The sequence below is a fragment of the Haliotis rufescens genome, unplaced genomic scaffold, assembly GCF_023055435.1.
Source record: "Haliotis rufescens isolate VD_foot unplaced genomic scaffold, xgHalRufe1.0.p SCAF_4, whole genome shotgun sequence".
Lineage (NCBI taxonomy): Eukaryota > Metazoa > Mollusca > Gastropoda > Lepetellida > Haliotidae > Haliotis > Haliotis rufescens.
The window spans coordinates 29,800,472-29,828,065 of NW_025964112.1; the positions used below are offsets into that span (position 1 = coordinate 29,800,472).

The 27,594-nt window shown below is 38.3% G+C and overlaps 1 protein-coding gene and 1 long non-coding RNA gene across 2 annotated transcripts in view; one reads left to right on the top strand and one right to left on the bottom strand.

Moving 5' to 3' along the window:
- Positions 1 to 27,594, top strand: part of LOC124150127 (leucine-rich repeat and death domain-containing protein 1-like) — a 130,271-nt gene that overhangs the window by 60,007 nt on the left and 42,670 nt on the right. The window lies entirely within an intron of this gene.
- On the bottom strand, positions 12,407 to 13,377 carry LOC125372321. The gene is made up of 3 exons (XR_007218062.1): positions 13,180 to 13,377; positions 12,720 to 12,799; positions 12,407 to 12,454 (listed from the first exon to the last, which is right to left on the bottom strand). It is a non-coding gene; the product is annotated as an uncharacterized LOC125372321 (long non-coding RNA).

Genomic DNA, 27,594 nt, shown 5'->3' on the forward strand with positions numbered 1-27,594 from the left:
TTTTAATAGCAGATGTATAAAAAAAACATGTTTCCTGAACCAATACAATATTTGACACAGATATAGTAATTGCTCCTGTCTGTCTCGCTACACTTCTACACTGTGATATAACTGGAATAATGTTAAAAGCGGCGTTAAACCAAACTCACTCACCCACTCACTCTACACTTCTGTGATCTGTACATATCCTGAGAAACCAACATGTTGCTATCTTGTAGAATTATCTTATTTAGTAATAACTCAGGTTATAAAAAGTCCTCAGCACCCTAGTTCTGGTTCTCCTAGGTAACAAACTTGGATGAGGTAGTAAGACTTGATGACTGCTCATGTTTTCAGTCACTTGATTATTTACAAGCCATTGTGATATAGATGTAGTATTGCTGATTGTGGCTTTAAACATTCACTCAACTCATGTGAATGTTGTAACCATGTGAACATGTTCATCATCTCCTCTGGAGAAAGTGGAATTCTGATACTATTTTTAGTCTATGATGTCTAGTACTATGTTAGGACACATATTTATATATTCCACATCTCTTGATAATTTGTCCCTGTACCATCTTTCTGTGCCTTAGCTGAAGTTTCTAACCAAAACAGGAGAGTTGATATTCAATTGGCGAACAGATTTTAAGGAATGAACATCATGGACTTCTTCTGTTTCAGTTGAACCTTTTCCACTTTCTTTCCCAAGTCTGGTTTCAGCTGAGATAACCTGGTCCGTAATCTTCTTTGAAAGAACAGTTTAGCTGGTTATACACTCGCCACAGAGTGTGGAGTCGTCTGGTAAACCACTAGAAAGTTTGCCAATTTCTTATTGATAGTCATTTCTTCCCTTCTTGAATTTGAGGAAGTGTTTCTTTAGTGCAGTTTTCACATTTTGGACAGATCACTCTGCAGCTCCATTTGATGCTGGGTGATATGGTGGTGTAAGCGTGTTCTGTACCCGAACTCTTTGAAAGCTTCTCCATTGTCAGAGACGACTTCATCTGGAAGTCCATAGGAAGCAAATAAGTTCCACATAACTTCAATCATTTAGGTAGCTGTTGTGGTTGACATAGGAACGACTTCAATCCATTTTGATATGCTGTCTGGAACTATCAGGTAGTTGTTTCCTTGATTTTCTGCAATGTCCATGTGCATTCTTTCCCAAATTTGATTTGGACATTTCCATGAATGTAGCAGTATAATCACACTGTGGTATAATCACACGTAGCTAGAGTAGGTATTCCAGTCTTCGGCCCCAGTAGTGTGGTGAGAAGAATGTGATCTGTATGAAGTTACGTCCATATATGTACTTGGGAATCTTCTTGATGCCAAATATGATTGACAGGACTTCTTTTTCCAGCTGTGCATAGTTCAAGTGTTGCTGGCAGTCAATGGCAGTCTTTCGATATCATCTTCCATGGTGTGTGAAAGGACACATCCAACGCCATAAGATGATGCATCGCAGGCTAATGTGATGGGCTTCTTGTTGTCATAATGAACAAGTAGTATATCACTTTACAGGAAAGACTTGCTTTTCTCAAATGCCATCTCTTCTTTTCCAGACCATCTCTATGAAGTGTTGGACTTTAACAAAGTATACAGTGGTGCTAGACTGGGTGACAAGTTTTGCATAAATTTTCCATAATAGTTTACCATTCCAAGGAAGACTCGTAGTTCGGAGACCTTCTTTGGACTTGGCACACTTACAATTCCATGAATCTTAAATTTTAGAGGATGCATACCATCTTTGTCAACTCTGTGTCCAAGATACTCAACACTCATTGTCATGAACCTCCACTTTTCAAGCTTCACTTTGACCCCCATAGGCTTCAAGTCTTCTTAGTACCTCATGTAATACTGTTTGATTCCTGAGAATGTGTGAAGCCCATTTCTGGTGTCCCCGGCCTGGATACTGCTGGAATATTGCTAAAAGAGGCGTAAAACCATACTCACTCATTCATGTAGTAGTATAGGTAATGGGGGTTCTGGACCACTTCCACTGGAGCCAAATTTATATACTATACTGCTACTACAGGTGGCATTTTTTATGCCAAAATGATTATGCGATTCAATGATAGTCATAAGTTGTATTAAACGAAACATCAATATTAAATAATAATGAATAAAATTTACTATAGCCCACGAGGATATTGGAAAGGTGTAGGAGCAATAAAAAAATTAGCCACCGCGGCTAAGGTATCTAAAGATGTGGCCAAGGATTGGTTAAAGAAACAAGCGATGTGGCAAATATACTTACCAGCACCGCGTTATATACCGAGGAAGAAGTTTGATATTTTTACAACGAATGAAGTTCATCAGGCTGACCTCTTGTTTCTTCCCCACGATAAGGTAAAACGCAAAACGTATAAATACGCTTTAACAGTAGTGGATGTGGCTAGTCGATACAAAGAGGCTGAGCCATTAAGCTCAAAAGATTCAACAGAAGTAGCTAATGCACTGAGTCGCATATATAAACGTGGACCACTAAAATGGCCTAAGCTATTTCAAGTAGATCCCGGTAGCGAGTTTATGGGATCGATAACAAAACTGTTAACAAAGCACAATGTCGAAATCAGGCGTGGTGAAAGAGAGGCCCACCACAGTCAAGCTATCGTCGAAAGATTTAACCGGACATTAGCGGAACGTTTGTTTGGCTATCAGTATGGGATCGAAATGAAATCCGAGCTATTGAGATCAACCGAATGGGTGACACGATTATCAGCCGTTGTATCAGCGCTGAATAATGAAGTAACAAGATTAATAGGGAAGAAACCAGAAGAAAATGAAATCCGTGACTTCCGAATCTTCAGCACCGAGGAGAGGCAAAGAACGAAAACTTCCAGGTAGAGTAAGGGTAAGGTATTTATACCAGCCCGGTGAACTCGAAGGAGGCCTACGTCGCGCAACCGATCCCATATGGTCCCTTAAGACATATAACATTAGTCGATTGGTTATGAAAGAAGGAAAGCCTATTCTTTATTATCTTCAAGATGGACCGGATAGGGCATTTGTACGAGAAGAGTTGTTCATAGTTCCCGACGGTACGGTATTACCACCATAACCATAAGCATAGGTAGTTACACCATCATTATCAATCCATCTCTTTGTATCTAAGGTGGATAATGATGTCTTGTTCATTCTTAATCCATATATCCTATGATTGTAACTTCTTAAAGAGTTCATCTCGTGTTTGAACGTTCTACCGTTAAATAATGATTCTTTATACTGTTCTTGTTTGATATGCTTTTTTACAACATACTTTTTAACACCCTTGGCTTTTCTTATCTCCCCATTATCGGACTTCTTTATAGAATACATCTTAGGTCTTAATCCGACATACTCCGCTATAGGGGTCCCAGCACATTCATCCTTCATCTTACCTAACACCTTTTTATTTACTACGCTGTGCAGTGGATTATTTTTTGGGTAATCGCTCGTGTCGTACATATCTATTTTTTCTGCCATATCTTTATACATATCCTCGGTTTGTATTTCCATCAACAAAGAATCTGTGTCGGTATATAACACCTCGCATCTATCGCCGTATTGCTTCTTAAGTTCGTTGTAATAAAAGTCATACATTAAGTGTTTTGACAAGTCGAGAATACTCATACCGACGTACACCGGTCTGTTGAATTTTATATTACTCTTCTGCATATGCAACGCGGCTAAGTCGTTATCGAATATCTTGCTTCTGTTAAAAGCCGGACTGGCTATAAGTTTCCTGAGTCTTTCTTCCTCATTAGATCTGACTAATTTAACATCAACACGCTTCCTTAGATTCTCCATAGTTTTACCAAATACCGAGTTATTCATGAGCTTATATAGATTCTTTTCGAAATCTCTGGTAGCTATCTTTCTTAAATCTGTGTTCAACCTTATATAGGGCTCCATCCAAGGGCTTTGATCAAACTTTAAAACTCTTAACTCTTATTTTCTTAAGTTTCATACCTAACGATAGATATAACTGGAGATTTCTGTAGTGAACTATATATTTTGTCTTATCCATCAAATTTGGTACGAGTTTTGCTACGTTAGCTAACCTACTATTACCCATCAAGGAGCGTTGATATTCCGACATCCAATCTTTATTAACCATTAATCTTTCGGGAGCTAGCGGATAACTGTTATGATCTTTATGTAACGAACTTGGATATTCCAAGTCAACTTCTAGTATGTACCCTTTATTCACTTCAATATCATTCACATTGATATTATGGATATCATTCACTTCGATATCATTGACCCATTCAAAACCACCCGTGGGTAAAGGTTGACTCATAGCCCATCCGTACAAATTGTTAGCGTCAAGATATAATATGTGCGTATCGGGTTTACTCGGATCGTATCCTTCCACTAATTTATTATTAGCCTTAGAATACCTTTTAGCTGCCATCGATATACCACCTCTTAATCCTTTCTTAATAAACAAGTGCATATCGTAATCTGTGAGTAGTTTTAGTTCTACGCCGGTCTTCTTCAACAATGCATCCCACGATAGTCTGGGACTGACTTAGTACCATGCCAGGTCCAAGCCGTATTGTTTTAAACATGTCTTTCTAAATATCTCGAATATATCGGCGAGTAACAGTACATCGGTTTTTAAGTACAGATCGTGATAATCGCCTAAATTCTTACAACCTAATTTATCCCAGACCGTCAGAGCGTGTTCATAATCGGCATCTGTTATTCTAGATTCTGTTAAGTTACTATAGAATGATTCGAGGGGTGGTAATTCAGTTTCTTCGAATCTAGACCAATCATCCATATATTCATAAGGATATACACCTTTTCTCAGCAACAAATGACGAGTTATCTTATCGGTATATTGATTTGTTATCGCAAAGTCATCGGGATTGTTCGCATTAGCTAAATTGTCCAGGGAAGATAACAGAAACTGTACGGAGTCTATGAATCTAAGCCCATTACTTTGCTTTATTCTAGATTTCCCATCCTTGTCCCTATAATGTAAAGGTTAGTCAACGAGAACGATATGTATTTTTCCATATTGTTAGGAATGCACGTTAAACCGCTGTTAGTCTTTGAGATAGCTTGCATAATGAGATGGGAATCGTATCCCCTAAGGTTATGAAACACAACGGGGATGGGTATTGTTTGAGAATTCATTTTTAGTTTCAAGTTACACTCGTTATGCGCGGCTCCCCGATAATTACCCGTGACGTGACAATGATCTCTTACGGAATCCCCATCCAGGGGTTTATTACAAACATGACATCTCGTTGACTTCTTATGGGCCCTCCAATCATCCCTCGTCATACACATGGGTTTCTTACACAATAATTTTTCCCTGATTATTCTCTCTTCATTTTGTAGATATTCTAGGAACTTTCCCGCTGCATCGGGACCTCTGTAAATCACGGGCGGGTTTGTTTTCCCATCATACCTTACAACTATATATCCAAACCCACAAGGAATATGTTCTTGAGTTTTGTACGTAAAACTATCTTGATTATCTTGATTGCTACGGTTGGTATTTTCTATGGGTTTGATAAGCGCTTCGAAGTCGGCGTAAATTACGTACGGTACTGGCATTTGATTACAATAATGTTCAAATTTTAATATATTTTTTCCCTCTTTAGGCATATCGATCCTGATAGCGGTCTGTCCAACACCTCTACAGTCTTCTTCATGGGCTTCTAATAGATCTTGTCTGCTGTACCCATGTAGACATCTTTCGCAGAAATATTTCTTTTCTTTATGTTTTGTTTGATCGTATAATAGCCTGTTTAAACTCTTTATCCACGTATAATGATATTTTCCATCTTTTTCAATCAGAAATGAATTGATTCTGGGGATATGTTCCGGAGCGGAGCTTATCCTGTGTACAACAATTCCTTTAGAATGTCCGAAAACATTTATAGCTAAATTATTTTGCTTTTCCACCTTATCAATTTGTGATATTGGTGTAGGTTGTCTATACCATCGAAGTTGAGTCCATTGTTTTGGGGATAGCTAGAAGGTCTATCCGGATGCTTGTCTACGGGGAACAATGCAGATCTTATCATCATTCTTAAACAGTCATCAGATTTATTTTTTACGTTAATTATGGCTTTTTTCTTCTTATAATACGGGGGTAAATCTATATAAGATCCACCTTTGAAGGGCATATAATTTGCTATATCTAAATATAAACTATCGATTTTATCCACACCCCAACCCAAACCTCTATTAGTCCAGCGTTCTAAAGTTTCCTGTATCCTCTGAATTGATGTATCTAATGATGCGTTTATAGTATCGGATTCGGTTATAACTTCTTGATTGCTTCGGAAATATGGTTCGGTATATTCGGTGCTATCGTCTGTGTTACTTTTACTCAATAACATTTTAATCGTCAGCTGGTATTTTATACTATGTAAATCATCTAACTCCTCGTTAATTTTGCTGGATATGATGGGCTTAATATCGTTAACATCCATGTTGGAATTAATATCCATCTTCCAACCTCTTAGATATTTACCAACGCCGGCGGATGTGGGTACAAATATTAATTCTTGTTGTTGTTGATTATTATCATCGTCTTGTTCTTGTTGATTATTATCCACATCATTAGGTTGATTATTATCTAGTAAAGCGATCAATTCAGCTCTTCTCATTCTAAAATAACCACTCAGCCCACTGTTTCTCGCTTGAGCTTTGAGTTCTCTAACAGTCTGGGGTTTGTTGTATTCCAAACCGAGTAAGGTAATCAATTCAGCTTTTCTCATTCGAGAATATCCATGTAGACCACGTTGTTTTGCCATAGCCTTCAACTCTCTGACAAAAACCATTGTGACCATGGTATATACAAAATGATTCATTTGTCTAAATGGTTGTTTTTCATATATAAATACGTATTCTCCCCAACCTATTCCTCTCATTGATGTAATCTCTCTTCCTAGCATAAATAATCTGCTTCCTGACCTTATCAGCACCGTGACTCTTACATAAGCTGTAACTACATTTGACTCCAATCCCACATACAGAACAAACGTAATTTTTAAAACCCTTTCTGATGTTATAAGCGTGAGTGCCACAGTAAATACCCACAGATGGCTTCTGACATTGAATCAATTTCCCCATGAGTGTATATTTGCATAGATTCATGGTTATACACATATCATATCATTTGTCTAAAAGGTAAATCACATCTACACTATTGATTAGGCAGTCAGCCAACGCTATTTATAGATTAGCTGTCATGTTGATTTATTGATTAGCTGTCACTCTGACTCCCCTAACTAGGTCATGGTATAGCTGAAAATCAATACAGCTGATAACCCCATTATCACAAATGCGACCTCGCGGTTTTTCTGAGCCTCTGACGGTGTATAAAACTGACTCATTGTTGATCTCAGTATTGGGTCAATTTTTTTCCCATAAACGAGGAAGTATTCGTGCATGGCAGATTCGACATCCTTAAACGTTTGAATTGAATGTCCTTCCTTAATCAGTTCTTCATGAATAAAATCTAATCTTAATGTCCTATTTCTGGCCCATTGTGACTGAGCTTTTTCTAGTTGTTCTAAAGCTTTATTATGTCTTTTCTGCTCCGAACCTCTCATACTAGAAAATAAAAAATTACTCCCCGAAAAAGCTAGAGCATTTACAATAGCTCCACCGACCATCATCGCAATTGATGCCATAGTTTAATAATATAAAATATTCAAATGTTTAATTAATTACTTCATTATGTCTTCCGGGATAAGTTTTTGTTTGATGAGCATATCTTTTGTAGCCATAGCCAATCCAATATCCAGAATCATCATACCTATATCAAATCCATTAAAATCTAGCTTGGGAGGTGTGGCTTTAGTAATCATTTTAGCTATACGGGCATAGCCAATGGCCAAGCCGGTGACCACCGCTGAATGATACGTTGCGATTACCAACATTTTACCGTCTGTAACTGGAGTAGTCATGCTTCTTATAGCATTATATGAGGGCTAACCTCTAATTGAACTTGTTGTTGCATTGGGGGTGACGTTTTCTCTTTTCCGGTCTTATAAAACAACCATACAGCCGCTATACCAGCAACTCCTACTAGTGCCCATGTTTTAATCGGATTAATATTTGAAATATTTATTAATTTTGCTTTCCTCGCCAGCCCACCCTTTCTTCCTGCCGCTATTTTCAAAGGATTATTTGTCACTCTGGCTTTTAGTATTTTCTTGTTCACTTGTGGTGGTTCCTCATTCACTTGTTGTTCAGCAATCTGTTGTGCAATCTCGTTCACAATCTGTGGTGCAGTTATTTCCTCGTTCACAATCTGTTGTGGTGTCACCTGTTTAGTCTCCATTATTATTAAGTGGGCACGTATGTTTAAATTGACAATACCTAGCCGTTATTAAAGCTGTGGTGAAGGGAGCTAAGAACATTCCGTATCTATGATAAAATTCACAGCTCACTGAGCTTATAGCGTGTTCGATGAATGGGTCTTTCTCGAGAGATTCGCATAAAAACATGAGATGTTCTGCCGGGATAGGGAGAAACGTACCAGCTACGACTGTGTATAGTTGTAATATAGCCGACCCTATCGTTTTAGTCATGGTAGCTCCCAGTCTAGACTCGTAACGCACGTACAGTTTTTTAATTTCTTCGTCGGTCATGTTATCAATTTTTTCGATGGTATAATTTCCCCCCAAATATTGGGAACATTTTCCACCGGCTACCAAAGCCGCGAGTCTTTCTCTATGTTTATCTAAAGATTTATCAACATGTTGATCTGCATCAGATTCTTTGAGCATTTGTTCGATGAGTTCGTCGCATTCCATAATGTAATACCTAAGGAGATATTTAAGTCTAACATAATATAATATGGCATATCCAATACATCCCGTAATAATGAACTGTTGCGAAAGAATGATGATTTTGAACATTTTATGTCATATTAACCGCTTATGTTCAATTTGCTACATTTTACTATAATTTTGCCATAATTTTGCTAAGCAATTGCATAAGCAGCTGGTTGATCGGTTTTTAATACGAGTTTACAGTGCTTCGTTGCCGATAACAGTTTTCTGACTTTATCTCGTTCGAGCTTGGTATAAATGACATCATTTTCGCGTAAACATTCCTCGAATGAATCTCGGTCTTTGCAATGAAACAGTGCTACCCATTTGGTCTGCTCTCTGAGATCTTTCAGGACAGAGTTGTATTTTTGAGTAAGTACCCAAACGCTATGTTGAGTATGCTGTCCGGAGAATGCTAAATACGAAAGCATATCTTTCTTTTTTGTGAGTTCTTTACTCGCGCTACAATCGTCTATTACGAAAAGGGTTGATTCTCCTTTGTATTTTTCGTGACATACTCGTAATCAGACTTGTAAACGATCGCCCGGATCAACTCTGTGTACCCAGTCGTCATTCATAACCCAATCTCTCTATAGGTATGTTTTATTAACGCTTATAGTCGGGCACAGAATAATAATATGATCGAAAACGTCCCGATAATGACTTTGTAAAATATCTAGAATAAAAGCTGTTTTTCCACAGCTGTTTGCCCGCATATGATAGGGCAGTGCGGATCTTTAGGTAAAAGATTATTAATAGATTGCTTGCACGAATCATCCATTCTGTATATTAAGTTGCGCATCCATAATCACGTACAAATATATGTTTAATTTACCAGCCGTTTCCTGGAGCTTCGTTATCTGTATAGTAACACCCTCGCTAGCATTTTCTATTCTCCTCCCACTGCCGTGTAATTGGCCATCGTCCGTGGTTCGCATGTCCAGCCATAGCGCGTACTTCGTGGTGAGGTATTCACCCATCGATACATTCCAGAGAGACAGATCTTTCACGACCGCGATAACTTCCGGGCTTCGTTTTATAGAAGGAAGTTTTTTAATCTCATCCCACTGGTGATACGCTAGCATTCCTTGGCTATATAGTTGATTAGGAACGCCCTCGATAGTCAATTCTACTTTTGTAATCTTGGGATTGTAGAACTTCTCGGTATTTCTTTTAAACGCATCGGAGGGGTCCTCGAACAACATTAAAATACCCTTCAACGACCTCGTGGGGACGTTTAGATTGTTATTCCACATTGTATCTTTTTTGTCGCAGCACGCAATCGTACAAAATGGCTAAACTTCCTGTATAATGGTTACGAATTTGTCTGGCTAATTCGGGATCCGTTATCATATCGTACTCCAGCGAGATATTGTCAATGGAATAGCTAGCATCTTCACCAGATCTGATTACTCTACCGTAGTCATTAAAAGTGAGTTCGTATTCTAACCTATCGCCTAGGGATGCTTGATAAAAGGGCATGTGGGAATCTAGTAATTCAAAGTCTAGGGGATTATAGAATCGGTTACCTAATGCGTCGGCAAAGGCCTTATCTTTTTCCTTGGTACCAACACCATTTTCAGCGCCCACGCGCAGTCTCAATGTGTTCTTATTACAAATACCTTGGTACTGTAAGTTTTCCCGCTCTTTATCCGTTCTCCAGAGATCCATGTAGCAATAGTATACATCGCTATCGTCGATACTCAAAACCTCATTACCGCTAATTTTAATCGCGATTTTCTTAACGATAGCACGACCTATGTTCTGAACGGGCTCCCTGTTAACGTCGGCAGAAGTCAAACTAATCATAAATGCTAGTCGGACAGTTCCCGGAACTAACACATCGTGTGCGCCGAGATTAGGAAAGCGAACCAGAAGCGTTTGATTCTGATCTATGGTACTAGGGTTATTAGTTATAGTTACAGACTGACGAATTGCTTTGACCCCTAATGGATCTCAAAGTCTACGTTGTGGGTTTAACTTGCGTCCGTATTGCGAAGACATTGTTATATTGAAATTATATAACCATATGTTTAATATAAAAATGACTGATATTGGTCTAGATTATTTAGATAACCCGAATCCAATCGAAGAGGGTACTGATGAAACCAGCTTTACGAATCTTAACGATGAAATATCACAATCAACCGTAAATGATGAACTTTTGAAACCAGCCGTTGATGATTATTACGATTCCTGTAAAGATGATAGTCGTATTGTTCGTGAATATTCAAAATTTACGATAGATAGTAAAGGAATATTGCGACTGCGTGGCGCTCCGGATATTGACCTGATGCATTATCGTACTCGTAAGCCCCTAGCCTTGTCTACGATAGCAGCTAAACATGGCATAAGCACTGTTCGTTGACTACTCACCGCTTTCCGCGAAGACTACTAAGGCTCTTCGAACTACGCGTGATAAACTCGTTAACACAGATAATTTGGAAGCTTCCTCAGTGGTGGCCTTGGACGGACTCAAAGAAATCTTGTGTACCTACTACGATAATTCCACGGTCAGTGTATCACCATACCCGGAGTTCAGTATTAGGGAATTACGAGGTCTTGACAAGGCAATGCGAACAATGCAGGGAGAACTCACCAATAATATGGCCAAGATATCCGAAATCGACAAGCATATCGTTTAGGAGAAAACAAAACTTGAACAGGCGGGCGATGAATTCAGCAGATGCCGCGTAGCGGAAAGATTGCGTAACTTAGAAGAGGAAAGATTGGCCCGCCTCGAAGATGCTTCCAGTAATAGAGAGGCACTTCGAATTCGAGAAACTATCTATCGAGTCCTCAACGATGACACTACACTGGCCGATAAAATTAAAACATTGTTCAGAAACAGGGAATAACAATTGCCAGTATTTTAACCGCGTTGGGATTTATTATATCGACTTTGACTCTCGCGTTAACCGGTGGTACCGGTGGTAGTGGCGGATCACCGCCTACGTCGGATGGTATAAAAGAGTGGATAAAAAAGCATTTAAAAGCATTAGGTTCAGCACTGGGAAAGCTCGCTGAGAAAGCCGCGGCCGCACTTTCCGGTATAATATGGAGTGTTGTTTCCTTGCTATTGAATTTATTAGCTAAGACCACCACTTGGCTTAGTCAAAACTTGTGGGCACTGATCGTAGCAATTGCAGGGCTGTTGTACGTATCCGCTAAAGACTATTTAACCAAATCAGTTCGTTAACCAAATCATGAGTAAACCAGCCGCGACTCCACCTACTACAAGCACTGTTTTTTCATCGATATGTTGTTGATTTTTAGACGCAGTATGCGGTGACACTTGTGCGTCAGTAGATGGTGGAAACATGTGGTGTTTGCGGCTTGACTATTCCCTTTTCGCCTGTGATTGTTTGCGTTATTAATTCGACATTAATATCTGAATTTATACCTGGTTTTTGTTGATCGGTAGCAATAACAATTTTATTATTATAACCGATCACTTGGCCGATCTTAAGTTTGGTATTACTCGGAGACATGTATAATCCCAGCGCATAAACGTAGTCTACTTTGGATTGAGCGTCCTGTAATACATCTTGAAAACGTTTTATAGACGATGGTATGTCTGTAGCAGAATATGTGTGTGCATCGATAAATGATGTCAAAAACACAGCTACGGGAGTGATTCGTTTATTAGATGACGAGTGGTATACCCTTTCGTTCACACCCTGAAATGCACAATAACACTCAATAAGAATCTTGTAAATTATGACAATTAAAATGAGAACATGATACTTCATTAGGATTACCTTATACATATATAGAGGATATGTATACGTCAGAACATGATACATCATTAGAATTACATTATACATACATATAGTATATGCATACATCAAATCAAAATACTTCTTATTGGTGTAAAACGTGATCAATAGATAAACATAATAATAATAATAATATATATTTACATGTGGTGATAAGTAAACATACCAGAAGTATGGCCTCTAGGTGTAGGTTACACTTTAGCCTGTCATGACTACATGGTCAGGGCTACAGTGACATCAAAGTACCTATAAATATGGAAGTTATTCAAATGTACAATAAAACTAGCTTCCTTACACAATGCTCTTGCACGTGTGGACATTATTATCAAATCAGTGCTATTGTTTATACATATTTACAGATCTGAACACAGCACTACCCTAAAACACAATAAATTACTAAACATCCTAAAACTATCATAAATGTCAACACACTTACAATACATTTAACACATATAGGATAATAGCCTCATAACATAGTCAAACAACACTCTGTCCAAGAGAATCAGACATTGACTAAATCTCACACACATCATAACAAATACCTTATTTAACGTACACCTATTTATATAATCATATTTATGAAAAGATAGATTTATATATGTTTATGTATTAAATTGGAAACATACCTTGCCTTACAAAATCTGTAAAATGTGTCCACTTGCTGTCGCCTGTCAGTGACTTGTCTGTGTAGTGACTGAGGTGCAAGTGAGGGTTAAAAAGCATGCAAAGCTGACCCTAAGGAAAACAATAGGGAACCACTCAACCAGAACATTTGCCCTGGCTGACACAAAGGAGCTGATAGGGTAGTGACTGACCCAAGCATAACTAAGTTAAACGGTGTTGTATCAAATCTTCATTAAAATCCATAAAACCCATACTGCAAACTAATACTAAATACTAATTCTAAATACTAATATTAAATACTAATACTAAATACTAATATTAAGGATAAATACTAATACTAAATACTAACTACACTATGTATTATATACACTATATACTAATACTGACACAAATAACTAATGCTAATATTAATAATAATACTAACTACACTATGTATTATATACACTATATACAACTGGTATATTACTGGTTAGTTGACAGTTAAACAAAACCTGTAACTGCCACATGTCAACTGGTGAATTAATGGCGTCCTCCACGTTTGCGACAAACTGTTTTTGTGCATCTAGCGCCGTCCCAGAACCGATAATGGAAGTTCGTGTTTGCGATTGTGCACCGAGAATTGCCTATACATAAGTTCTTATCGATTCATTAAATCTTACAACTCCTGGGTTAGTAAAATTATTTTCTGTTTTATCATTAAGAAATTCATTCCAAGCGTTTGCGGTATCGTTCAGTTGTACAAATTTTGTAACAATATAAGCCAAACCACCCTTAAAACTCATAAGAGAACCTCTCCAATCGTTACTCGAAAGTTCCCAGCCATGATTAAGATTATGCAATCTTACTAAAAGAGTGTCTTTCTGTAAGAATTTAAATGGATTGAATGGTTGATGAGTTTTTTTAACTAAATCATCGCTGACTTCTTTAACAGTTCTTTGTCCGCTGTACGGAAAACCTAGACCATGGTTTGCTCCTTTAATACGCCAATCTTTACTCGTAGAAACATTAAATTCAATACAAATACTTTCATATGCGGACCTATCATAATTATCATTTGTGGAATTCCACGCTCGATCCTGCGGTAATGGAGCATTAATTTCTTTAAGTATACGTCTAATCTGATAGTACACGTGGAATGTTATAACAGACTTATTTAGCATAAATCCTGGGGAATAAAGAGATACGCCACATCCTGTTGTGGCACACCATATGGCAAAGTTTAACTGATTCTGCCAAAATTGCATCGGATTGTGAAACCAATCGTGCACCATTTTATCGCTAGTTGCCGTGACTCTGTACTTTTCAAAGATATTGTGGAATTTAACGAAAAATTCAGCACCAGAGGCAGTTACTATAATCGACTGATTAGTAATGTATCTCGATTTCATATTTAAGTTATGATATAGTATCATTGTATATTTAATATGTATGTTACACTCCCGGGTATAACAATTGGTCAGTCTATTGAACTGCTTCATACTATCGATAACTCGGATGGACAACTCGAAGTAAATCTATGCGATGTAATGTATTACCCATGGTGGACCAATATAAGTGCTGCGAGAAGAAATAATGAGATGTTTATACCAGGTGAAAACAGTGGTATTGGCAAATTCATTACTATACCTGATGGGTATTACAGCGTATGCTCACTCAATGATGAAATTTTTATGCCTAATGGAATTAGTATCACACAAAATGAGTCGAATGGGACAGTGAAAATATACACTGGAGAAAAAGGTATAGTTATTGACGAGAACTTAGCAATTACACTTGGATCTGGACAGACAGTAACATTACCACCCAACACAACAGTGACTGTATATGCATTACCCGATTTAGTTCCCTATAAAGAGTTGTGCATCCATCTTGATCAAATCAGCACGACGGATAATATTCAACTAGAAAGTCCTTCAACTCTGCTCAGATGTATTACAGTCAAAGATGAAAAATATAATAGCGGTAGAACAGAATCTTTCTCAACATTACAATATAAAATATTAAAGTGGGGTATTATTTCAGACCTTAAAATTTCTGTATTAGATGTAAAACACCAATCTGTACATATAGGATACTTAAGTGTAACACTCCATATTACAAATAATGGTTGATTCCATATTTAAGTTATGATATAGTGTCATTGTATATTTAATATGTATGTTACACTCCCGGGAATAACAAATGGTCAGTCTATTGAACTGCTTCATACTATCGATAACTTGGATGGTCAGCTCGAAGTCGCTCTCTGTGACGTAACGTATTACCCTCGGTGGACCAATATAAGTGCTGCGAATATAAATAATGGGGTAAATTTATGAGGTGAACACTATAGAATTATTAGCGAAATTTTTTATACCTGATGGGTATTACAGCGTATGCTCACTCAATGATGAATTTTTTAAGCCTTTGGGAGCTAGTCTCACACAAAATGAGTCGAATGGGACAGTGAAAATAGAAACTGGAGAATTTTTTTTATTTCTTTACGATGCCTTAGCAATTACACTTGGAATTACACCACTCCCCGAACATATAGAATTCAACATAACAATACATGGAGATACATTGCCCAATTTAGTTCCCTATAAAAAGTTGTGTATCCATCTTGATCAAATAAGCACGACGGATAATATTCAACTAGAAAGTCCTTCAACACTGCTCAGATCTATTCCAGTGAAAAATGAAAAATATAATAGCGGTAGAACGGAATCTTTCTCATCATTACAATATAAAAAATTAAAGCGTGGTATTATTTCAGACCTCAAAATTTCTGTATTAGATGTAAAACACCAACCTGTACATATAGGATACTTAAGTGTAACACTCCATATTACAAATAATGGTTGATGCATCAGGCCCTGGAACGCTCAGACAATGTAATACAATTGCGCTTTCCGATCTCGGAGACACAGAAGGATTCGGTAAACCCGGTACCGATGGTAAGTTATACGCTTTACACTTACACGATAATGTATACAAGCGGAAAGAAGTTACATTCACGGGTAATCTAGAAGATTTAAGCGATGTCAACGTTGTTAGTAGACTCCTTAAGAAAAACACTTCGTACAATCTTACTCACAACGATGATAATAAATGGACTATGGTTGAAACAAACATCGAGTGGCTACTGAATATCGTCATTACCCCACCTTATGCGATGATGGGTAAGGCACATAATTAACTAAGATAATAAATAGTGGCATCATACTCGCGGCTTATATTCCATCAAAATGAAAAAGTGTGTTAGTCTCTCCCCTGCCAGAAAACCCAGGTCATATGTTATATAGTCGTCCGGCAATCGAAAACGTTAGTTCAAATTTGGTTACTGAATTCAATGAAATTAAAGTTAACTTGAGTGCAATACCTAATCTTTCTACTCTTATTATTGAAGTCTTGTTCGGAGATGTACCAGTAGATGCCTCCGAAATATTACCAGGTCTATCGATTAAATAGCTCAAGAAACACGAGCGTCAACGTTGCAGTATTATTCATATCAGAGCATCGCCCGTTGCAACCCTCGAGAGGGTCCAAATTATTAAAAGTGGTAGTATTTCTCTTACTAAGATATTCTTGCCGTATAATATACATTTGATAAGATTGATGTATACTCTCAAAACATTTAAGCAAGACCAATTAAAGACTATTATATGACCATAATATACACTATGGGTTTATATCCAGCGCTCGATGAAGCATTTGAAAAGATGGAAACTGTTGATGGATTTCGATTACATCAAATAAGCGACATAAAACATCGAATAGAGAAGGATAGCGAGTTGAGACTTGGATTGTATAAAAAGTATCGCAGAGCCGTGAATGCTCTGGACGGAGTTGACACCGCACTTGTAACAGCTGGCATGGGACTCGGTGTAGCAGGTGTTGGTTTATTATCAACTATAATCGCCGTGCCTATCGTGTTCGGCATGGAAATAGCCGCTGGAGTCTCGGGACTGGCAGGAATAGCGATAAAATTCATTTCTCGTAGGTTGCAAAAGAAAGCATTAAAACACGATAAGATTTGGATACTCGCCGAAGCAAAGTTGAACAGCATTGAGGATCATATTTCGACAGCAATGGCCGATTGTAAGATATCCGAGGATGAGTTTCGTTTAGTGCTGTCGGAGCTCACCAAATACAACGCAATGAAGCAGGAGATTCGATCAAAATCTCATAAGACCAGTAGTAGTATAGGTAATAGGGGTTCTGGACCACTTCCACTGGAGCCAGATTTATTACCTATACTGCTACTACAGGGGGGATTTTTTATGCCAAAATGATTATGCGATTTAACGATAGTCATGAGATGTATTAAACGAAACATCAATATTAATTAATAATGAATAAAATTTACTATAGCCCACGAGGATATTGGAAAGGTGTAGGAGCAATAAAAAAATTAGCCACCGTGGCTAAGGTATCTAAAGATGTGGCTAAGGATTGGTTAAAGAAACAAGCGATGTGGCAAATATACTTACCGGCACCGCGTTATATACCGAGGAAGAAGTTTGATATTTTTACAACGAATGAAGTTCATCAGGCTGACCTTTTGTTTCTTCCCCACGATAAGGTAAAACGCAAAACGTATAAATACGCTTTAACGGTAGTGGATGTGGCTAGTCGATATAAAGAGGCTGAGCCATTAACCTCGAAAGAATCAACAGAGGTAGCTAATGCACTGAGTCGCATATATAAACGCGGACCGCTAAAATGGCCTTAGCTATTTCAAGTAGATCCCGTCGCAAGTTTATGGGATCGGTAACTAAACTATTAACAAAGAACGATGTCGAAATCGTCCGTGGTGAAAGAGAGGCCCACCGCAGTCAAGCTATCGTCGAAAGATTTAACCGGACATTAGCGGAACGTTTGTTTGGCTATCAGTATGGGATCGAAATGAAATCCGAGCCATTGAGATCAACCGAATGGGTGACACGATTATCAGCCGTTGTATCAGCGCTGAATAATGAAGTAACGAGATTAATAGGGAAGAAACCATCCGATGCTATTATCCGTGACTTCCGAATCTTCAGCACCGAGGAGAGGCAAAGAACGAAAACTTCCGGATAGAGTAAGGGTAAGATATTTATACCAGGCAGGTGAACTCAAAAGAGGCCTACGTCGCGCAACCGATCCCATATGGTCCCTTAAGACGTATAACATTAGTCGATTGGTTATGAAAGAAGGAGAGCCTATTCTTTATTATCTTCAAGATGGACCGGGTAGGGCATTTGTACGAGAAGAGTTGTTCATAGTTCCCGACGGTACGGTATTACCACCATAACCATAAGCATAGGTAGTTACACCATCATTATCAATCCATCTCTTTGTATCTAAGGTGGATAATGATGTCTTGTTCATTCTTAATCCATATATCCTATGATTGTAACTTCTTAAAGAGTTCATCTCGTGTTTGAACGTTCTACCGTTAAATAATGATTCTTTATACTGTTCTTGTTTGATATGCTTTTTTACAACATACTTCTTAACACCCTTAGCTTTTCTTATCTCCCCATTATCGGACTTCTTTATAGAATACATCTTAGGTCTTAATCCCACATACTCCGCTATAGGGGTCCCAGCACATTCATCCTTCATCTTACCTAACACCTTTTTATTTACTACGCTGTGCAGTGGATTATCTTTAGGGTAATCGCTCGTGTCGTACATATCTTTTTTTTCTGCCATATCTTTATACACATCCTCGGTTTGTATTTCCATCAACAAAGAATCTGTGTCGGTATATAACACCTCGCATCTATCGCCGTATTGCTTCTTAAGTTCGTTGTAATAAAAGTCATACATTAAGTGTTTTGACAAGTCGAGAATACTCATACTGACGTACACCGGTCTGTTGAATTTTATATTACTCTTCTGCATATGCAACGCAGCTAAGTCGTTATCGAATATCTTGCTTCTGTTAAAAGCCGGACTGGCTATAAGTTTCCTGAGTCTTTCTTCCTCATTAGATCCGACTAATTTAACATCAACACGCTTCCTTAGATTCTCCATAGTTTTACCAAATACCGAGTTATTCATGAGCTTATATAGATTCTTTTCGAAATCTCTGGTAGCTATCTTTCTTAAATCTGTGTTCAACCTTATATAGGGCTCCATCCAAGGGCTTTGATAAAACTTTAGAACTCTGTGTATTTTCTTTAGTTTCATACCTAACGATAGATACAACTGGAGATTTCTGTAGTGAACTATATATTTTGTCTTATCCATCAAATTTGGTACAAGTTTTTCTACGTTAGCTAACCTTGTATCTACCATCAAGGAGCGTTGATATTCCGACATCCAATCTTTATTAACCATTAATCTTTCGGGAGCTAGCGGATAACTGTTATGATCTTTATGTAACGAACTTGGATATTCCAAGTCAACTTCTAGTATGTACCCTTTATTCACTTCAATATCATTCACATTGATATTATGGATATCATTCACTTCGATATCATTGACCCATTCAAAACCACCCGTGGGTAAAGGTTGACTCATAGCCCATCCGTACAAATTGTTAGCGTCAAGATATAATATGTGCGTATCGGGTTTACTCGGATCGTATCCTTCCACTAATTTATTATTAGCCTTAGAATACCTTTTAGCTGCCATCGATATACCACCTCTTAATCCTTTCTTAATAAACAAGTGCATATCGTAATCTGTGAGTAGTTTTAGTTCTACGCCGGTCTTCTTCAACAATGCATCCCACGATAGTCTGGGACTGACTTAGTACCATGCCAGGTCCAAGCCGTATTGTTTTAAACATGTCTTTCTAAATATCTCGAATATATCGGCGAGTAACAGTACATCGGTTTTTAAGTACAGATCGTGATAATCGCCTAAATTCTTACAACCTAATTTATCCCAGACCGTCAGAGCGTGTTCATAATCGGCATCTGTTATTCTAGATTCTGTTAAGTTACTATAGAATGATTCGAGGGGTGGTAATTCAGTTTCTTCGAATCTAGACCAATCATCCATATATTCGTAAGGATATACACCTTTTCTCAGCAACAAATGACGAGTTATCTTATCGGTATATTGATTTGTTATTGCGAAGTCATCGGGATTGTTCGCATTAGCTAAATTGTCCAGGGAAGATAACAGAAACTGTACAGAGTCTATGAATCTAAGCCCATTACTTTGCTTTATTCTAGATTTCCCATCCTTGTCCCTATAATGTATAGGTTTAGTCAACGAGAACGATATGTATTTTTCCATATTATTAGGAATGCACGTTAAACTGCCGTCGGTCTTCGAGATAGCTTGCATAATGAGATGTGAATCGTATCCCCTAAGGTTGTGAAACACAACGGGGATGTGTATTGTTTGAGAATTCATTTTTAGTTTCAAGTTACACTCGTTATGGGCGGCTCCCCGATAATTACCCGTGACGTGACAATGATCTCTTACGGAATCCCCATCCAGGGGTTTATTACAAACGTGACAACTCGTTGACTTCTTATGGACCCTCCAATCATCCCTCGTCATACGCATGGGTTTCTTACACGATAATTTTTCCCTGATTATTCTCTCTTCATTTTGTAGATATTCTAGGAACTTTCCCGCTGCATCGGGACCTCTGTAAATCACGGGAGTGTTTGTTTTCCCATCATACCTTCCAACTATATATCCAAACCCACAAGGAATGTTCTTGAGTTTTGTACGTAAAACTACCTTGATTATTATGGTTGGTATTTTCTATGGGTTTGATAAGCGCTTCGAAGTCGGCGTAAATTACGTACGGTACTGGCATTTGATTACAATAATGTTCAAATTTTAATATATTTTTTCCCTCTTTAGGCATATCGATCCTGATAGCGGTCTGTCCAACACCTCTACAGTCTTCTTCATGCGCTTCTAATAGATCTTGTCAGCTGTACCCATGTAGGCATCTTTCACAGAAATATTTCTTTCCCTTATATTTAGTTTGATCGTATAATAGCCTGTTTAAACTCTTTATCCACGTATAATGATATTTACCATCTTTTTCGATCAGAAATGAATTGATTCTGGGGATATGTTCCGGAGCGGAGCTTATCCTGTGTACAACAATTCCTTTAGAATGTCCGAAAACATTTATAGCTAAATTATTTTGCTTTTCCACCTTATCAATTTGTGATATTGGTGAAGGTTTGTCTATACCATCGAAGTTGAGTCCATCGTTTTTGGGATAGCTAGAAGGTCTATCCGGATGCTTGTCTACGGGGAACAATGCAGATCTTATCATCATTCTTAAACAGTCATCAGATTTATTTTTTACGTTAATTATGGCTTTTTTCTTCTTATAATACGGGGGTAAATCTATATAAGATCCACCTTTGAAAGGCATATTATTCGCTATATCTAAATATAAACTATCGATTTTATCCACACCCCAACCCAAACCTCTATTAGTCCAGCGTTCTAAAGTTTCCTGTATTCTCTGAATTGATGTATCTAATGATGAGTTTATAGTATCGGATTCGGTTATAACTTCTTGATTGCTTCGGAAATATGGTTCCGTATATTCGGTGCTATCGTCTGTGTTACTTTTACTCAATGTCATTTTAATCGTCAGCTGGTATTTTATACTATGTAAATCATCTAATTCCTCGTTAATTTTACTCGATATGATGGGCTTAATATCGTTAACATCCATGTTGGAATTAATATCCATCTTCCAACCTCTTAGATATTTACCAACGCCGGCGGATGTGGGTACAAATATTTATTCTTGTTGTTTATTCTCAACATCATCATTATTAATATCATCATCATCATCATCATTAGGTTGATTATTATCTAGTAAAGCGATCAATTCAGCTCTTCTCATTCGAGAATAACCTCTCAGCCCACTGTTTCTCGCTCGAACTTTGAGTTCTCTAACAGTCTGGGGTTTGTTGTATTCCAAACCGAGTAAATCAATCAATTCAGCTTTTCTCATACGAGAATATCCACGCAGTCCACTTTGCTTTGCCATAGCTTTTAATTCTCTGACAAAAACCATTGTGGTTGAATGGTATATGCAAAATGAGACAAATGTCTAATTGGTTGTTTTCATATATCTAAATACGTATTCTCCCCAACCTATTCCTCTCATTGATGTAATCTCTCTTCCTAGCATAAATAATCAGGTTCCTGACCCTATCAGCACCATGTTTCTTGCATAAACAATAATGACCTTTGACCCCTATCCCGCATTCAGAACACTTATAGTTTATGTGTCCGCGCCTGATGTAATAATTGTGTAGACCGCAGTAAATTTCATCAACACAGCGTCGGTTACATAGAGTAGTCTTACCCATGAGTGTAAACTTGCAGTTATTCATGGTATATACATCTATCATATCATTTGTCTAAATGCAAATCACATCTACACTAGGCGAGATATTGATTAGGCTATTTATAGATCATGGTTTATGCATAGCCACAGCTGTCACTGCGTATTCATGGTATAGCTGAAAATCAATAGAGAAGTCAATCCAATAATAATAAATGTGACCTCTCGGTCTTTCTGAGCCTCTGACGGTGTATAAAACTGACTCATTGTTGGTATCGGTATTAGGTCTAGTTTTTTCCCAAAAACGAGGTAGTATTCGTGCATGGCAGATTCGACATCCTTAAACGTTTGAATTGAATGTCCTTCCTTAATCAGTTTATCATGAATAAAGTCTAATCTCTTCATTCTCTGCTGTGTATATTGTAACTGGGCTGCTTGGTATTGTTCTAAAGCTTTGTTATGTCGTTTACGCTCCTCTTCAACTTCTTTAGCGTTTGATTCCCTCATACTGGAAAATAAATAATTACTCCCCGAAAAAGCTAGAGCATTAACAACAGTTCCACTGACCATCATCGCAATTGTTGCCATATAAAATATTCAAATGTTTAATAATATAAAATATTCAAATGTTTAATTACTTCATTATGTCTTCCGGGATAAGTCCTTGTTTGATGAGCATATCCTTCGTTGCCATTGCTAATCCAATATCAAGAACCATCATTCCGATGTCAAATCCATTAAAATCTAGCTTGGGAGGTGTGACTTTAGTAATCATTTTAGCCATACGGGCATAGCCAATGGCCAAGCCGGTGACCACCGCTGAATGATACGTCGCGTTTACCAACATTTTACCGTCTGTAACTGGAGTAGTCATGCTTCTTATAGCATTATATGAGGACTAACCTCTAATTGAACTTGTTGTTGCGGCGGGGGTGATGTTTTCTCTTCTCCGGTCTTATAAAAGAACCATACAGCCGCTATACCAGCAACTCCTACTGGTGCCCATGTTTTAATCGGATAAATATTTGAATTATTTACTAATTTTGCTTTCCTCGCCAGCCCACCCTTTCTTCCTGCAGCTATTTTTTGGGGGTTCTTAGTAACTCTGGGTTTTAGTATTTTCTCATTCACATGTGGTGCATTCACATGTGGTGCATTCACATCCTCATTCACTCGTTGTTCCGCAATCTGTTGTTCCTCGTTCACGTGTTGTTGTGTGTTCACAATCTGTTGTGGTGTCACCTGTTGAGTCTCCATTATTATTAAGTGGGCACGTATGTTTAAATTGACAATACCTAGCCATTATTAAAGCTGTGGTGAACGGAGCTAAGAACATTCCGAATCTATGATAAAACTCACAGCTCACTGAGCTTATAGCGTGTTCGATGAATGGGTCTTTCTCGAGAGATTCGCATAAATACATGCGATGTTCTGCCGGGATGGGGAGAAACGTACTAGCTACGACTGTGTATAGTTGTAATATAGCCGACCCTATCGTTTTAGTCATGGTAGCTCCCAGTCTAGACTCGTAACGCACGTACAGTTTCTTCGTCGGTCATGTTATCAATTTTTTCGATGGTATAATTTTCCTCCAAATATTGGGAACATTTTCCACCGGCTACCAAAGCCGCGAGTCTTTCTCTATTGCTTATCTAAAGATTATCTGTAACTACTTCAGCATTTTGATCTGCATCAGATTCTTTGAGCATTTGTTCGATGAGTTCGTCGCATTCCATAATGTAATACCTAAGGAGATATTTATTTAAGTCTAACATAATATAATATGGCATATCCAATACATCCCGTAATAATGAACTGTTGCGAAAGAATGAGGATTTCGAACCACATTTTATGTCATATTAACCACTAATGTTCAATTTATCATATTTTTTGCTATTTTTGCTATATTTTTATATTTTTGCTATATTTTTGCTATTTTTGCGATAATTTGCTATACATTGCTACATTTTGCTATAATTTTGCTACAATTTGCTACATTTTGCCATAATTTGCTAAGCAATTGCATAAGCAGCTGGTTGATCGGTTTTAAATACGAGTTTACAGTGCTTCGTTGCCGCTAACTGTTTTCTGACTTTATCTCGTTCACCCTTGGTATCAATGACATCATTTTCGCGTAAACATTCCTCGAATGAATCTCGGTCTTTGCAATGAAACAGTGCTACCCATTTGGTCTGCTCTCTGAGATCTTTCAGGACAGAGTTGTATTTTTGAGTAAGTACCCAAACGCTATGTTGAGTATGCCGACCGGAGAATGCTAAATACGAAAGCATATCTTTCTTTTTTGTGAGTTCTTTACTAGCGCTGCAATCGTCTATTACGAAAAGGGTTGATTCTCCTTTGTATTTTTCGTGACATACTCGGAGACGGTCTTGTAAACTATCGCCCGGATCGACTCTGTGTACCCCGTCGTCATTCATTACCCAATATCTCGATAAGTATGTTTTATTAACGCTTATAGTCGGGCACAGAATAATAATATGATCGAAAACGTCCCGATAATGACTTTCTAAAATATCTAGAATAAAAGCTGTTTTTCCGCAGCCCGTTTGCCCGCATATGATAGCGCAGTGCGGATCTTTAGGTAAAAGATTATTTATAGATTGCTTGCACGAATCTCCCATTCTGTATATTAAGTTGCGCATCCATAATCACGTACAAATATATGTTTAATTTACCAGCCGTTTCCTGGAGCTTTGTTATCTGTATGGTGGCACCCTCGCTAGCATTTTTCTATTCTCCTCCCACTGCCGTGTAATTGGTCATTGTCCGTTGTACGCATGTCGAGCCATAGCGCGTACTTCGTGGTGAGGTATTCACCAATCGATACACTCCCGAGAGACAGATCTTTCACGACCGCGTTAACTTCCGGAGAACGTTTTATAGAAGGAAGTTTTTTAATCTCATCCCACTGGGATTCCTTGGCTATATAGTTGATTAGGAACGCCCTCGATAGTCAATTCTACTTTTGTAATCTTGGGATTGTAGAACTTCTCGGTATTTCTTTTAAACGCATCGGAGGGGTCCTCGAACAACATTAAAATACCCTTCAACGACCTCGTGGGGATGTTAAGATTGATATTCCACATCGTATCTTTTTTTTCCCTCGTGATCTTTCGATGTCGCAGCACGCGATCGTACAAAATGGCTAAACTTCCCGAATAATGGTTACGAATTTGTCTGGCTAATTCGGGATCTGTTATCATATCGTACTCCAGCAAGATATTGTCAATGGAATAGCTAGCATCTTCAGCAGCTCTGATTACTCTACCGAAGTCATTAAAAGTGAGTTCGTATTCTAACCTATCGCCTAGGGATGCTTGATAAAAGGGCATGTGGGAATCTAGTAATTCAAAGTCTAGGGGAATATAGAATCGGTTACCTAATGCGTCGGCAATGGCCTTATTATCCCCCGCCGCGCGAAAGCGCGAAGCGGGGGATATAGTATTCACAACCGTCCGTCCGTCCGTCCGTACGTCCGTACGTCCGTCCGTACGTCCCACCTGTTTGTTGCCGCGATATCTCAAGAACTAAACACTGGATTGTCTTCATATTTGGAACTATGGTGTATATACAGACTCCGCAGACACCAGTCGGTTTTGGTGACCTTGATCCCATTTTCAAGGTCACAGCAGACAAATCTGCTTTTAGAGTTGGAAAACGGTGTTGCCGCGATATCTCAAGAACTAAACACTGGATTGTCTTCATATTTGGAACTATGGTGTATATACAGACTCCGCAGACACCAGTCGGTTTTGGTGACCTTGATCCCATTTTCAAGGTCACAGCAGACAAATCTGCTTTTAGAGTTGGAAAACGGTGTTGCCGCGATATCTCAAGAACTAAACACTGGATTGTCTTCATATTTGGAACTATGGTGTATATACAGACTCCGCAGACACCAGTCGGTTTTGGTGACCTTGATCCCATTTTCAAGGTCACAGCAGGCAAATCTGCTTTTGGAGTTGGAAAACGGTGTTGCCGCGATATCTCAAGAACTAAACACTGGATTGTCTTCATATTTGGAACTATGGTGTATATACAGACACCGCAGACACCAGTCGGTTTTGGTGACCTTGACCCCATTTTCAAGGTCACAGCAGGCAAATCTGCTTTTGGAGTTAGAAAACGGTGTTGCCGCGATATCTCAAGAACTAATCGCTGGATTGTCTTCATATTTGGAACTATAGTGTATATACAGACACCGCATACACCTGTCAGATTTGGTGACCTTGACCCCATTTTCAAGGTCACAGCAGGCAAATCTGTTTTTGGAGTTGGAAAACGGTGTTGCCACAATATCTCAAGAACTAATCGCTGGATTGTCTTCATATTTGGTACTATGGTGTACAGGCGGGGGATATTTCGTCACTCTGTGACAAATACTTGTCTTTTTCGTTGGTATCAACACCATTTTCAGCACCCACGCGCAGTCTCAATGTGTTCTTATTACAAATACCTTGGTACTGTAAGTTTTCCTGCTCTTTATCCGTTCTCCAGAGATCCATGTAACAATAGTATACATCGCTATCATCGATACTCAAAACCTCATAACCGCTAATTTTAATCGCGATTTTCTTAACGATAGCACGACCTATGTTCTGAACGGGCTCCCTGTTAACGTCGGTAGAAGTCAAACTAATCGTAAATGCTAGTCAGACAGTTCCCGGAACTAACACATCGTGTTCAGACAGTTCCCGGAACTAACACATCGTGTGCGCCGAGATTAGGAAAGCGAACCAGAAGCGTTTGATTCTGATCGATGGTACTAGGGTTATTAGTTATAGTTACAGACTGACGAATTGCTTTGACCCCTAATGGATCTCGAAGTCTACGTTGTGGGTTTAACTTGCGTCCGTATTGCGAAGACATTGTTATATTGAAAACATGTACCCTATGTTTAATATAAAAATGGCTAATTTTGAACATAATGACTTAGATCTAAGTACCTTTGATGACTTTGATAACCAGAATCCAATCGAAGATACTGATGAAACCAACTTTGGTGGCACGAATCTTAACGATGAAATTTTACAATCAACCGTCAATGATTATTATGATTCCTTTAAAGATGATACCTCAATAGGTCGTGACTATTCAAAGTTTGAGATAGATAGTAAAGGAATATTGCGACTGCGTG